This window comes from Cnephaeus nilssonii, assembly GCF_951640355.1.
Source record: "Cnephaeus nilssonii genome assembly, chromosome: 14".
Lineage (NCBI taxonomy): Eukaryota > Metazoa > Chordata > Mammalia > Chiroptera > Vespertilionidae > Cnephaeus > Cnephaeus nilssonii.
Genome location: NC_137085.1, coordinates 30670614 through 30682837, shown reverse-complemented (window position 1 = coordinate 30682837; position 12224 = coordinate 30670614).

The following is a 12224-nucleotide window of genomic DNA, read 5'->3' as shown; positions in this document are numbered from 1 at the left end:
CATAATGTCTCTGTACCCTGGTTGGGTGGCTCAGCTAGTTGGAGAGTTGTCCCATGCACCAAAAGGTTGTGGGTTTGATTCCTGGTCAGGGCAACTGATCAATGTTTCTCTCTCTCTCTCTATCTCTCTCTCTAAAATAAAAATATCCTCGGGTGAGGATTTTTAAAAACCCAATTAGAAAATGAACAAAGGTCCTGAATAGATACTTCTCCAAAGAGGACATACAGGCGGCCAATAGTCATGAAAAGATGTTCAATGTTACTAATCATTGGAGAAATGCAAATTAAAACCACAATGAGGTATCATCTCACACATGTCAGAATGGCTATCATCAATAAATCAACAAACAACAAGTGTTGGCAAGGATGTGGAGAAAAGGAAACCCGTGTAAAATGTTGGTGGGAATGCAAATTGGTGCAGCCACTGTGGAAAGCTGTATGGATTACCTCAAAAATTTAAAAATGGAACTGCCATTTGACCCAATGATTCCACTTTTTGGAATATATCCAAAGAAACCTGAAACACTAATTCGAGAGAATATATGCACCCCTATATTCATTGTAGTGTTGTTTACAATAGCCAAGATTTGGAAGCAGCCCAAGTGCCCATCAGTAGATGAGCGGATAAAAAATCTGTAGTACAACCCAGTTGGTGTGGCTCAGTGGTTGAGCATTGACCTAAGAGGTCAACCTTCAATTCCCCGTCAGGGTACATGCTGGGTTGTGGGCTCGATCTCCAGTAGTGGATGCAGGAGGCAACCAGTCAATGATTCTTTCATCATTGATGTTTCTATCTCCCTCTCCCTTCCTCTCTGAAAACAATTAAAAAATATATATTTTTAAATGCTATAGTACATTTACACAATGGAATACTACTCAGCTATAAAAACAGGAAATCTTACCTTTTTTTTAAGGGATTATAAATTTACTAGTGGCCAGTGCACGGATTCGTGCACATTGAGAGGAAATTAATTAGAAGAAATATTTTAGTATCGCTATTTGCCTTTTCTCTATAATAAAAGTGTCAACCAAATTCATGATCAACAATGACAGATCGAAACACACACACATGTGATTGGTGCCAGCAAGAGCTTTATATGTATCGCGCATGCACAAGTCAACATTTATTTTAATTTTTATTTATTTTTAAAATATATTTTATTGATTTTTTACAGAGAGGAAGGGAGAAGGACAGAGAGCCAGAAACATCAATGAGAAACATCGACCAGCTGTCTCCTGCACACCCCCTACTGGGGATGTGCCTGCAACCAATGTACATGCCCTTGACCGGAATCGAACCTGGGACCCTTCAGTCCGCAGACCGACGCTCTATCCACTGAGCAAAACCGGCCTCGGCCACTTAGCTTTTATATATGTGGACTAGAGGCCCAATGCACGAAAAATTGTGTAAGAGTAGGCCTTTCTTCCCCTGGCTGCCAGCACTGGCTTCCCTCCAGCACCTGGGACCCGGACTTCACTCCTCCGGGCACCAGCAGGCACCCAGGACCTGGGCTGGCTTCCCCTGGGCCGGCTGCAGGTACCTGGGACCCCAGCCAACTTCCCCCTCCCCAAAACCCCACCCCCCTAGCTTTGTCAGGAAGGACTGTCCGGAAGACATCCCATCTAATTAGCATATTTCCCTTTTGTTATTATAGATTAGGTCACCTGGAGACTAGATAGGCTGAGCCCCAAAATGGCATCAGCCAGGACATTTTACCTTTTACAAGAGCAATGATGGACCTAGAGAGTATTATGCTAAGTGAAATAAGCCAGTCAGAAAGACAAGTACCATATGATTTCACTTATATGTGTAATTTAATGAACAAAATAAGCTAACAAAACAGAAACAGACTCATAGATACAGAGAACAGACTGACAGTTATTAGAAGGAAAGGGGTTTGGGGGGCTGGGTGAAAAAGGTAAAGAAATTAAGCAAAGGAAGAAAACCTCGTAGACACAGACAGCAGCATGGTGATTACCATAGGGAAGGGGGGTGGTGTACGTAGAAGAGGATATAGGGGGGATAAATGGTGACAGAAGGAGACTTGACTTTGGGTGGTGAACCACACAATATACAGATGATGTATTATAGAAGTGTATACCTGAAACCTATATAAGTTTATTAACCAATGCCACCCCAATAAATTCAATAATTTAAATTCAATAATAACTGATAATGCTAAGTGGTTAGAATGTCAGCCGACGCACCAAAGGGTTGTGGGTTTGAACCCCAGCCGGCCCCAGTCAGGGCCCATGCAGGAGGCAACTAATTGATATGACTCTCACATCTGTATTTCTCTCTCTCTAGCTCTCTCTCTCCCTCCCTTCATTCCTTCCACTCTTTCTACAGAGAGGAAGAGAGAGGGATAGAGAGTTAGAAACATTGATGAGAGAGAAACATCGATCAGCTGCCTCCTGCACACTCCCCACTGGGGATGTGCCTGCAAACCAAGGTACATGCCCTTGACCGGAATCGAACCTGTGACCCTTCAGTCCGCAGGCCAACGCTCTAGCCACTGAGCCAAACCGGTTTCGGCATTCCTTCCACTCTTTCTAAAAATCAATGAAAAAAAAATCCTCAGGTGAAGATTAAAAAATAATAATTTTTAAAAAAAGAAAAAGTGTGGTGGGGGGTGACAGGGTATAAACTGTATTCCCTCTGCAGTGCTTGCTGCTTGAGACAATCCCTGGCCAAGCAGCCTGTTTCAAGTCAGAACTTGTTATTTGCTGCTGTGTCTGTGGCTTATGCGTCTACGACAGTCAGGTTATCATTCTTGAGAAATGAAACTTTATCATTACAGTTGGCAGCCATAGATGTATCTTCATTTTGCTTCTTAGGTGTATTGGATTTTTCATCTCTAATTGATAGACTATGCTCCCGGCATCACAAACTCTTCTCATCCATATTTTCTCTGTAATAACTGACTTGAAATATGATATTTTTGTTACCATATGCAATGAAACTGCAACCTTTACCTTGTTAGGGAAGTTTCCCCCCTAAACTAGCTGCTTTATATGTCTTCTGTATCCCAACTGTATAAGCCATCAAGTTCTATATCCTTTTCACACACAAAACATAAGCTTTTGTCATCTTGAGGATCCATTATTAGCAAGTTGATAAACTTTGGCAATTACTAAAGATCAATTTGTCTAGGAAATTTTTTTTAACACCAGACAAATGAATTCTCTCACATCTCTCTATTGTGTATAAACTCAAACAGGCAGACAACTTTTTAACCTCTAAACAGGCAGTTGTATTGATCAGGAAGCTTCCCACTCCCCATTTAAAGGTTGGGTCACAGCCTCCTAGACTAAGGTGACCAGATGTCCCGCTTTTGGCGGGACAGCCCCGATTTTTAAAAATTTGTCCCGCGCCCCGCGGCGTTTTAAAAAAGTCCCGATTTTTGGGAAAGAATGCACGACAAGCTAGGGAACGGCGGCAGAACGGGAAGGGAATATACGGTTTTCGGCGGCCATGTGGCTATTTAGCCAGGATATGAGTTTTATATTATTTTTGTTAATTTTATAATGTTAAACTTTAATATAACAAATAATTGTTGAGAACTGATTATCGAGAACTGCTTATCAAAGTTCGCATTGTTGGTCAGTTGTTAGAATTCGACCACCACTGTTTGGACTTAATGAACAATGGCATTTTTTGGGATTGGCAACGACGAAAACATTTTGTAACTGTCTCTCAGACGATACACATCGTACTGCATGCTAGTAAGCTAGTTAAACAAGTGATGTCATTACAAATCAGCTATTCAGATAATTTAGGTAAGTAATTTATTTATTTATTTCATAAATACATAAATTTTCTTGAATTTAGCAGACAGTACTCGTATTATTTATATTTTATAGTGGCGGCAAAAAGTCTAGCGCCGGCCTTGAAAGTGACACGACTTACGTTATGGCAAATTCAGAGGAAAAGTAATACAAGTTAGTATTGTTATTATTTAGAAAGAAATATAGGATTAAAATAATTTTTAAAATATAGTTACTTTATAACAATCAAATTAATTTAATTTATAAACTAACAATAAAATATGTTCATGTAATTATGTACCTACTTACTGTGTTTTTAAGCAATATGTATATAATAATTTATAATATAATTTAAAAATTTTTTTTAGATTTTTAACATAATGAGTAAGAAAAGAGGATGCAAATTCAATGATGATCTAAGAAGTGAATTTCCTTTTATTAAAAAAACCAAAAGCGATTACAATATAGACCAAATTTTTAATCAAGAACCCGCCCCCCCCCCCCCCCCCCCCCCCCCGCCGGCCGAAACTGGTTTAGCTCAGTGGATAGAGCGTCGGCCTGCGGACTCAAGGGTCCCAGGTTCGATTCCGGTCAAGGGCATGTACCTTGGTTGCGGGCACATCCCCAGTAGGGGGTGTGCAAGAGGCAGCTGATCGATGTTTCTCTCTCATCGATGTTTCTAACTCTCCCTCTCTCTTCCTCTCTGTAAAAAATCAATAAAATATATATATTTTTAAAAAGACACTCCCCCCCCCCCCCCCCCCGGTCAATGGTGTCCCGCTCTACCAATGTTAAAATCTGGTCACCTTATCCTAGACCTTATTTCTGGTCAACAAAAGGCCTAGAGTTAACCCAAAGGAAATCCGGTCTATTGATCACACCCTCTTTCTGGAAGGTGGGCCCTTCCCAGAAGTCCACATCTCTGCAATCCAGCTCTTTAACCAGCAGAGGGCAGGCCAACCACAGAAAAGCTGCCATTGTAAACCTGGGCTACAGGAGTCCAATTGGAGAGTAAGGTGGAGAGGTGTAGAGGAGAGAGATTGAGAACCTAACCTATACACACGGTGGGAGTGAGAGTAGCAGTTCTGAGTACTTAAGAGCACCGATTTTCTGGGTTGGAACCCCAGCTCTGTCACTTATTAGCTGTGCGACTTTAGGCAAGTTGCTTAAGCTCTCCGTGCTTTGGTCTCCTCATCTGTAAAATAAGGATAATAATAAGTCCCTACCTCAAAAGTTATGAGGATTAAGTGAGTTAATACAGTTAAGCTCTGAATAAGAGTTTGTTGTTGTTATTATATATTAAGAAGTAAAAGGCCTGCCGAAACCGGTTTGGCTCAGTGGATAGAGCGTCGGCCTGCGGACTCAAGGGTCCCAGGTTTGATTCCGGTCAAGGGCATGTACCTTGGTTGCGGGCACATCCCCAGTGGGGGGTGTGGAGGAGGCAGCTGATCGATGTTTCTCTCTCATTGATGTTTCTAACTCTCTATCCCTCTCTCTTCCTCTCTGTAAAAAATCAATAAAATATATTTTAAAAAAAAGAAGTAAAAGGCCTTCTCTTATTTATGTTTCTTAACACAATAAGGAAATTCATACTGAAAGTCAAAATCAAGTCTGTTTTGGAGGGAGGGACTCCTCTCCTCTTTAGTGCAATGTTGCTCCCACAGGTGGTTTGTATCTGCTTATCTGCAACCAGGTGGTAGACGGCTGGTCCCCTGTAATCTTTACCTTTGTCTTGACCCCTGGAATCCCTGACCAATTCACCCTCCATGACATAAAGCCACAAGGCGGGGGTGTTGCCGGCACCTCCTTTATTTACACAGAAGGGTTCTTCCCACAAACTTGGGGTTCAGATGTGAGGCCAGGTTGGAGTTCCCCACACCATGACTTGTGGTTTCCCTCAGCACACCTTTGATCTGGAATCTGAACAAACAGAATCCACAGGGTGAGGCCAGGATGATGTACAGCCTTCTGTGCATCCCGCACAGGGACTCCTCACATAAAATAAGGACTAAGCTTATACACCTTGAATGCTTGGCCTTCCTTTATCTACATCAAGGGGAAGGTTCCAGCTTCATTGTCCATATTATATCTACTCATAAAGCAGACTGGGATTCCTCATCCTCCAATTGCAATGGATACCTTTTGGGATGTCTGGCCAATTCACAATTCTCCTTTCTCCCTGTGGTGCTCCAACTACCCTCAGGGATGGGCCTGCTACAGCCACATTTTTACCAGGTTCTTCTCTTCCCACCACACCTAAATGGCCTAGTGGTAGGCACTGACCCAAACTAAGCCTATAGGATTCTCTCTCTCAACTATTAAGAATTGGGATCAAACTATCCTAGTTCTAACTGGCCTGATATGCTGAGGAATTGTGGGTGGTCATTTTCTCTTGCACGACTAAGGAGCAAAGAAAGACAGACTGCAGAGAAAAGAATAAAACCAACTGCACAGAAAAAAAAAAAAAGAGCAAACAAGAGTGTTACCTGGGTTTCTGAGGACTTTCCTTCCTCACAAAAACCCTATGTGGTAGGGACTATTAATATCCCATTTTACAGATGAGCAAACTGAGGCACAGAATAACAATATTGTCCAGGTGGTGTCACCAGCTCCTGGATCTTGCTGTTCCTAAAAAGAATACAAAATTGGCCATCCTCGTTGTGTGAGTTGGTAAAGGATCCCTTTTTTGTCTCCTTAAGCTGGTTTGGGTTGGGATTCTGACACGTTTGAGTACTGACCAAAGAGAACTGAGTTAAATTCTTTTGGCTGGATCTAGCCTTGGATGTATGGAAGGACACCAAGATACAGAAAAGAGAGGTGAGAGTGGGTGCAGCTGCAGACAAGTTTGGAGGTGAGAGGGGGCAGGAAATGGAGGAAGTTCACACCCATGGATCTCTAGGGTTTTCTTTCTGTGAGGTGATAGGAGGCAAGATCTTTGTGTTGAGATCACACAAAGCACGTGGGGTAAAGGGTGCAGCTGGAAGAAAAGAACAGCTGTAAGTAGGAGAGGAAGGTGGTTTGTATCAGGTAGAGGAATCTCCAGGTGTGGTTACAGGTGATGAGTTTTAGATAGACTCAGCCACCCGACTGTATATGATTTTGCTCCAGCAAAGCTCAACTACACGTTGGGCATTAGCTGGGTGGGGTAAAATATAAAACACATCCACTAGAAGGTTAGGACTTTGAGGGTGCTGAGGAGAGAGCTATTAAACTGATACATCTAGAGGTCAAGGCTGAAGGAGATGGGGAGCCGGGAAAGGCTGAAGGTCCCAATGAGGTGGAAGACAAGTGTGGGGATGTTATATTGAATTTCAGTGAGACGCCACAGCCAGAGGGTCGAATTTTGGAGCTTTTATTTCAAAACCGATGACGACAGGACCGTGAAGGGCTATCGCCACTCCAAACCTTGGGGTCCTGAAATGAAGTTAGGGGTAAGCTTATAAAGGCAAAAAGAGAAAAAAACCTCTAGGATTGGTGCCGTGAGACCCTATCTCAAGGCCTGGCCTGGCGCCAGCCCTGACAACTCCATCTGGCAGTATATTAGTTTATGGCCTTTCTAATATGATAGCAATGCTTAAGCAAACAGGTCCTGCAAGATAGACAATTTAAGAGGGTGCAATAAGCAGACCATAGACTGATAAGAACATACACCAGATTTCCGTCACAGGCTCATATTCCCAGGCCCTCCCCCCCTTTCATTTCCCCATTATTCAAGCAAGCATATTTATAGAAGTTAGAAATAGCATAGTTACTTCTCTGGTTTAGTTATTCCCTGGAATCAACAGGTCAATGGACCATCTGTGCCTGAAAGGCAGTCCTAACAAAATTTATGGGAATAAAATGGAATGCCTATGGTTTAGATAGAGGGCAAGGGGACGGAGCGGAGTCAGTTCTTTCAAGGTCCATTCTTCAGGGAGAGTCACAATGTGATAGAACTAGAGAGAGGAGGGCATGTCAGAGCCTGAAACATTGGATTTTGAGGCTTCTCTCACCGACGACAAGATTCAGGACGTGACCACAAGAGGGAGTGGCTGAAGTGCAGCGAAGGAGAGATGTTGGAGTAGAAGTCAGGGAATTTGAGGACTAAATACGTATAAATATAGAGGATTAGAAACAAATGCAAACATATGTCAGATACACTCAGACAAGAGTGTACAGGCGTCCATGCAGACATACACAGTCACACAGCATAGCCAGGCCTACAACTAATTCACAGACATAGGACACAATACAGACCCTCCCCTGTCCTCCCTCCCAGCATACAACACAGACAGGTATGCACACACACAGGCACACAGCAACACGTGCATACACAGATATGAAATACATGTATAGGGACACATATAATCATGTGACAGATAGGGAAACTGAGACACACATACACCACAGTCTTGTGACTTAAGGGAGTAGGTTTCCCCCCTGGGAATTGTTTCTCTTGTTGATTCTGGCTATTGTGGTGCCCGTGTGGCACATATACAGTTCTTAGAAAAAAGACAGAAACCTGAAGCCTCTCCCAAGTTAGAAACAAAGGCCCTGGCACAGCCCAGCCCGGCTCACCGGTTCAGAATGTCTCCCTTTGTCTCCCTGGAACTGGAGTTTAGCTCAAATGCTGCTCAGGGGCTCCCAGCCAAGGGAAGCAGAGTCTCTCAGGCTGGGACAGCTGGCTCAAGCTTGGCAGTTAAGTTCTGACACCCAGAGCCTTCACCTTCCCCAATTTAAGCATCTCTTTCCCAGACAGGCCAGCCATACCCCACACACAGCCTGTTGGGGAAAGGGAACAAAGGTGAGAAGGGTGAGGCTAGAGAGACAGGTTGGAACAAAGGAAAATTGGGAGCCAAGAGGTATTAAATGGGAGAGTGGCATGTTTAAATGTGTACTTTAGTGCTCCCCACACCTAGAATAGTGACTGGCATATAATAAATATGAATGGCTCTGATAGCTTCCTATAGAAGGGGCTGGAAACTGGTGACCCTAGGTAGGAACCCCAGTCAGGAGCATCATATCTAATGACAGTGGATGGGCTTAGTCTAGGGCCAAGGAGCATGTGGGAGTGAGTAGAGGAGGAAATGGAAGTGACTATGGATGTGATAAGAAAGGCTGGCTATAACTGGACTTCATGAGTGACAGGGCCCATGGGCTTTGACTCATGCTAATTAAAGCACCACTGTGAGGCAAACATAGAAATCCCACTTGATAATTTACCTGTCATATGTGTATAAAATATACCTCTCATGAGGAGGACGTATAGACATCATCATAAGCATTCCCATCAGCATACAAACATGCTCTAATATCTCTCACCCTTAAAATTTGATCCATATCATCCCTCTTTATCTCTCACCTCACTTCTCTGCTTTCCTTCACAGCCAAATTCATACTGAGGATGTTTTCTGCTTACAATGCAGTTGAGCTAGAAAGCTAACAACAACAAGACCCTCAATAATGTGAAAATCCACATATAAGGCATTTAAAATATATATTTCTATTGTACTATTGGATGGAATAAAAAATCCACAATTGAAATTAGAAAAAAATTTAAACTAGATAGTAATAAACATGACATAAAATTGCAAAATGCCATTAAATATGTGCTTAGAGGGAAATTTATAGCTTTAAATGAATATACCGAAATATATATCAAGAGCTAAGTTTTAATCTAAAAGCATTACAAGAAAAGCAAACTAAACCCAAATAAAGTAGAAGAAAATCTTAAAATAAGATAAAAAATTAATGAAGTGAAAATTAAATATAATAGGATCAAAATCAAAAGCAAGTGGGGTGGCCTTGTCCAGTAGCCCCAAAGCCCCTAGTAAGTCCCTCCCCTCTCTTATAAATTGCAGCTGACGTCTGAGCACTGGGTATCCTTGAAAAGAATGGCCCTCTGGTTGGCTACCAGCAGGAGGACCACTGTTTGGGGCAGGACGCTAACATTCCAGCGCAGATGCTCAGTGAGAGCCCAATGTCTGATGTTCCCTTGGGGTCTGTGTCCAGCAGTATTTGGGAGAAAGCAGGAGCTAGGCCACCAGAGGCCCCTGGGACAAGTTTTACATTTCATTTTGTGAACTGAACTGTGTGTTTTTGCAGCTTCTGTCCAGATGGTGAGACAGACTGCAGAAGGAAGAGCCATAGGGCATTCCAGGAAGGCTTGCACTCTGGACCTTGCACTTGGGATAACTCAGGACTGCCGTGGCTGTCTTTCCTCCTCTCTTCCTGATTTCCTGGATTCACAAAGAAGACCTTTGTTTCTGGCCTTGAGTCCTGTCTTAGGCGCACCAGTAGCAAACTCAAACAGGCGGAGGGGGCTGGAGGAATAAAACACCCCAGAAAGTTTTCCTGGAACCACAATCTGGCGTCCCTGAAGGGCCTTCACACCCTCCCCATCCAGTCTGGTTGAGAACCAGAGATGATGTGGCCTTGGTCACCCCATGAGTCAAGACTGGCCTCCCACTCTATACCACCTGCCTCCCCCACAGCAGCATGCTAGGATGTGGCCTCCCTGCAGGATTGGTGGAGAGCCAAGAGAAGACCTGGCAGGCCTTGTTTCCCATGAGAAAAGCCCTAGAACAGTCTTTTGGAGGGTGCGGGCAGTGAACCTGCGAGATGGGGCATGCCCCAGATGGAGAGAGTGCCCGGAGGCCCCGGGGAGCCAGGAGGACCACGCTCATCAGCTACCAAGCCCAGGGCCCGTGGGAGACAGAGCACCTGAGTCAGAGGCAGAACACACAGTGCGGCTGACAGGGCCCAGGCCGGCGTCTGGGGTGCATTAACCAACAAACTGGTCATGGTGGAGATTCCTCCGCCCTCAGCAGCAGCGCTTCTCCCCTCATTCCACGGGCTCATTGTGGCTAGGTCAGCTTCCCTCCAGAGCAAACCGCATGAAACACAAGTCACTAAGGTCTGGAGTCTGACGAAGTTAAACCCAACTATGTGCTTTTTAGACCTTTTGGTTCAGCCTGTTTAGAATCATGAATCATCATCGCACCAAGCCACAGTCCCTGGCTTCATGTAGAAAAATGCCATTGGCTAAGGAGGATTTGGAATGGTGTGTCAGCTGCCCTCCTCTGGGGAGAGGGTGTACAGTGGGAGAGAAGCGGTGCCAAGAAGGAGAAGGGAGAGCTGAGAAGTTCAGGCCTCGGCAGAACTGCCTGTCTGTCCGCCCTCCCCCTTGGGTCCCCGCAGCCTTGGGACAAGACTGTGCTGAGCCTCCCTGGACACCAGGTGTCAGGCCAGGGCTAAGCAGGCGCTGGCTGTTGCCCAGAGCCAGGCTCCCAGAGGCAGAAAGCAGCTCCAGTTCGGCTTCAGGTCCACATCTGTCCTCAGCACCCAGGGGGCTCCCTTCCTCCCTGGATCCCACACCCCAGGCCTCCTGCATCCTGGTGGGTGAATTCAGTGTGAATCACTCCTAGGTGTTCCCCAGATGGGAGCTGCACTGATGGCCCATGAAGTATGCCAGGTTCCCAATCCTCTAAAACCAAAAGGGGGAAACAACACAAAATGAAAAACACACAAAAAACAAGAACCACGCTCTTGGGTCCAGCCCTCAGTCTACACCGCACTTCTCTTGGCAGTTCTGCTGAGGTCAGGCTCAAAGGGAGGGCCACGTCTTCCCAGCTGGGGCAGAGCACCGCTCAGCGTCCAGCCTCCAGCTCCCGCGCTGTTTTGTGCAGGGATTGCTGCTGAGGCTGGACGAGAGAGTGGCTGGACTGGCACTCAGGAGACCTGGGCCAGACGCTAACTCTGTGTGTCCTCCCTAAGCCTGTTTCCGTGATGGGAAAGTGCCGGTGTGTTCATCAGGGGAGAACCCGTGTGAGGGCAGCAGTTCACCGAGTCCGTCTGCACCCTCCCCCGCTCCCTCTCTCACTACAGACTGTGCCTTTGGCGAAATTGGCAACTACCGAGCGGGGCCTTGGAGCTGGCCTATCTCCTGTGCTGCTGTCACCAGGGCAGACCAGAGTCACTGCAGCCACAGCCCCAGGACTCTTCCACAGAAAGGAAGTGCTCTGAAGCCCCCACCGATGACCCAGGTTCCCGGCTGGATAACCGCCAGGGGCTCACCATGTCCCAGGCTCTCTGTGCAGGAAGCGCCAGCTGGCCAGGCCCCAGGGAGCTGAGCAGGATGGGGCAGGGCCGGGCACACACCTCTTGGCACCCCATCAGATAGAGATTCAAAGAAAGATAGAGGCGTGCACTCTTGCCGGTCATGGCCTGGTACCCACACTGCCCCGGCACATGCCTCCCAGGCAGGGACAGGGTCCAGAAGCTCAGGCCAATTGTCCGGCATTCACATCTGGCCCAGTCACGAGTCCATGATAGCTCCAGGCTCAGGTCTGTGTCAAAATCCAGATGTCAGGGCCTGCCTCAGCAACAGAGCTTCTGGATTCTAAAGCCGAAGATCCATGGGCAGTGGGATGCCCCTCACTTCCCTCCGGGCTCACGTTCAATGGCACTTAGGAAAGA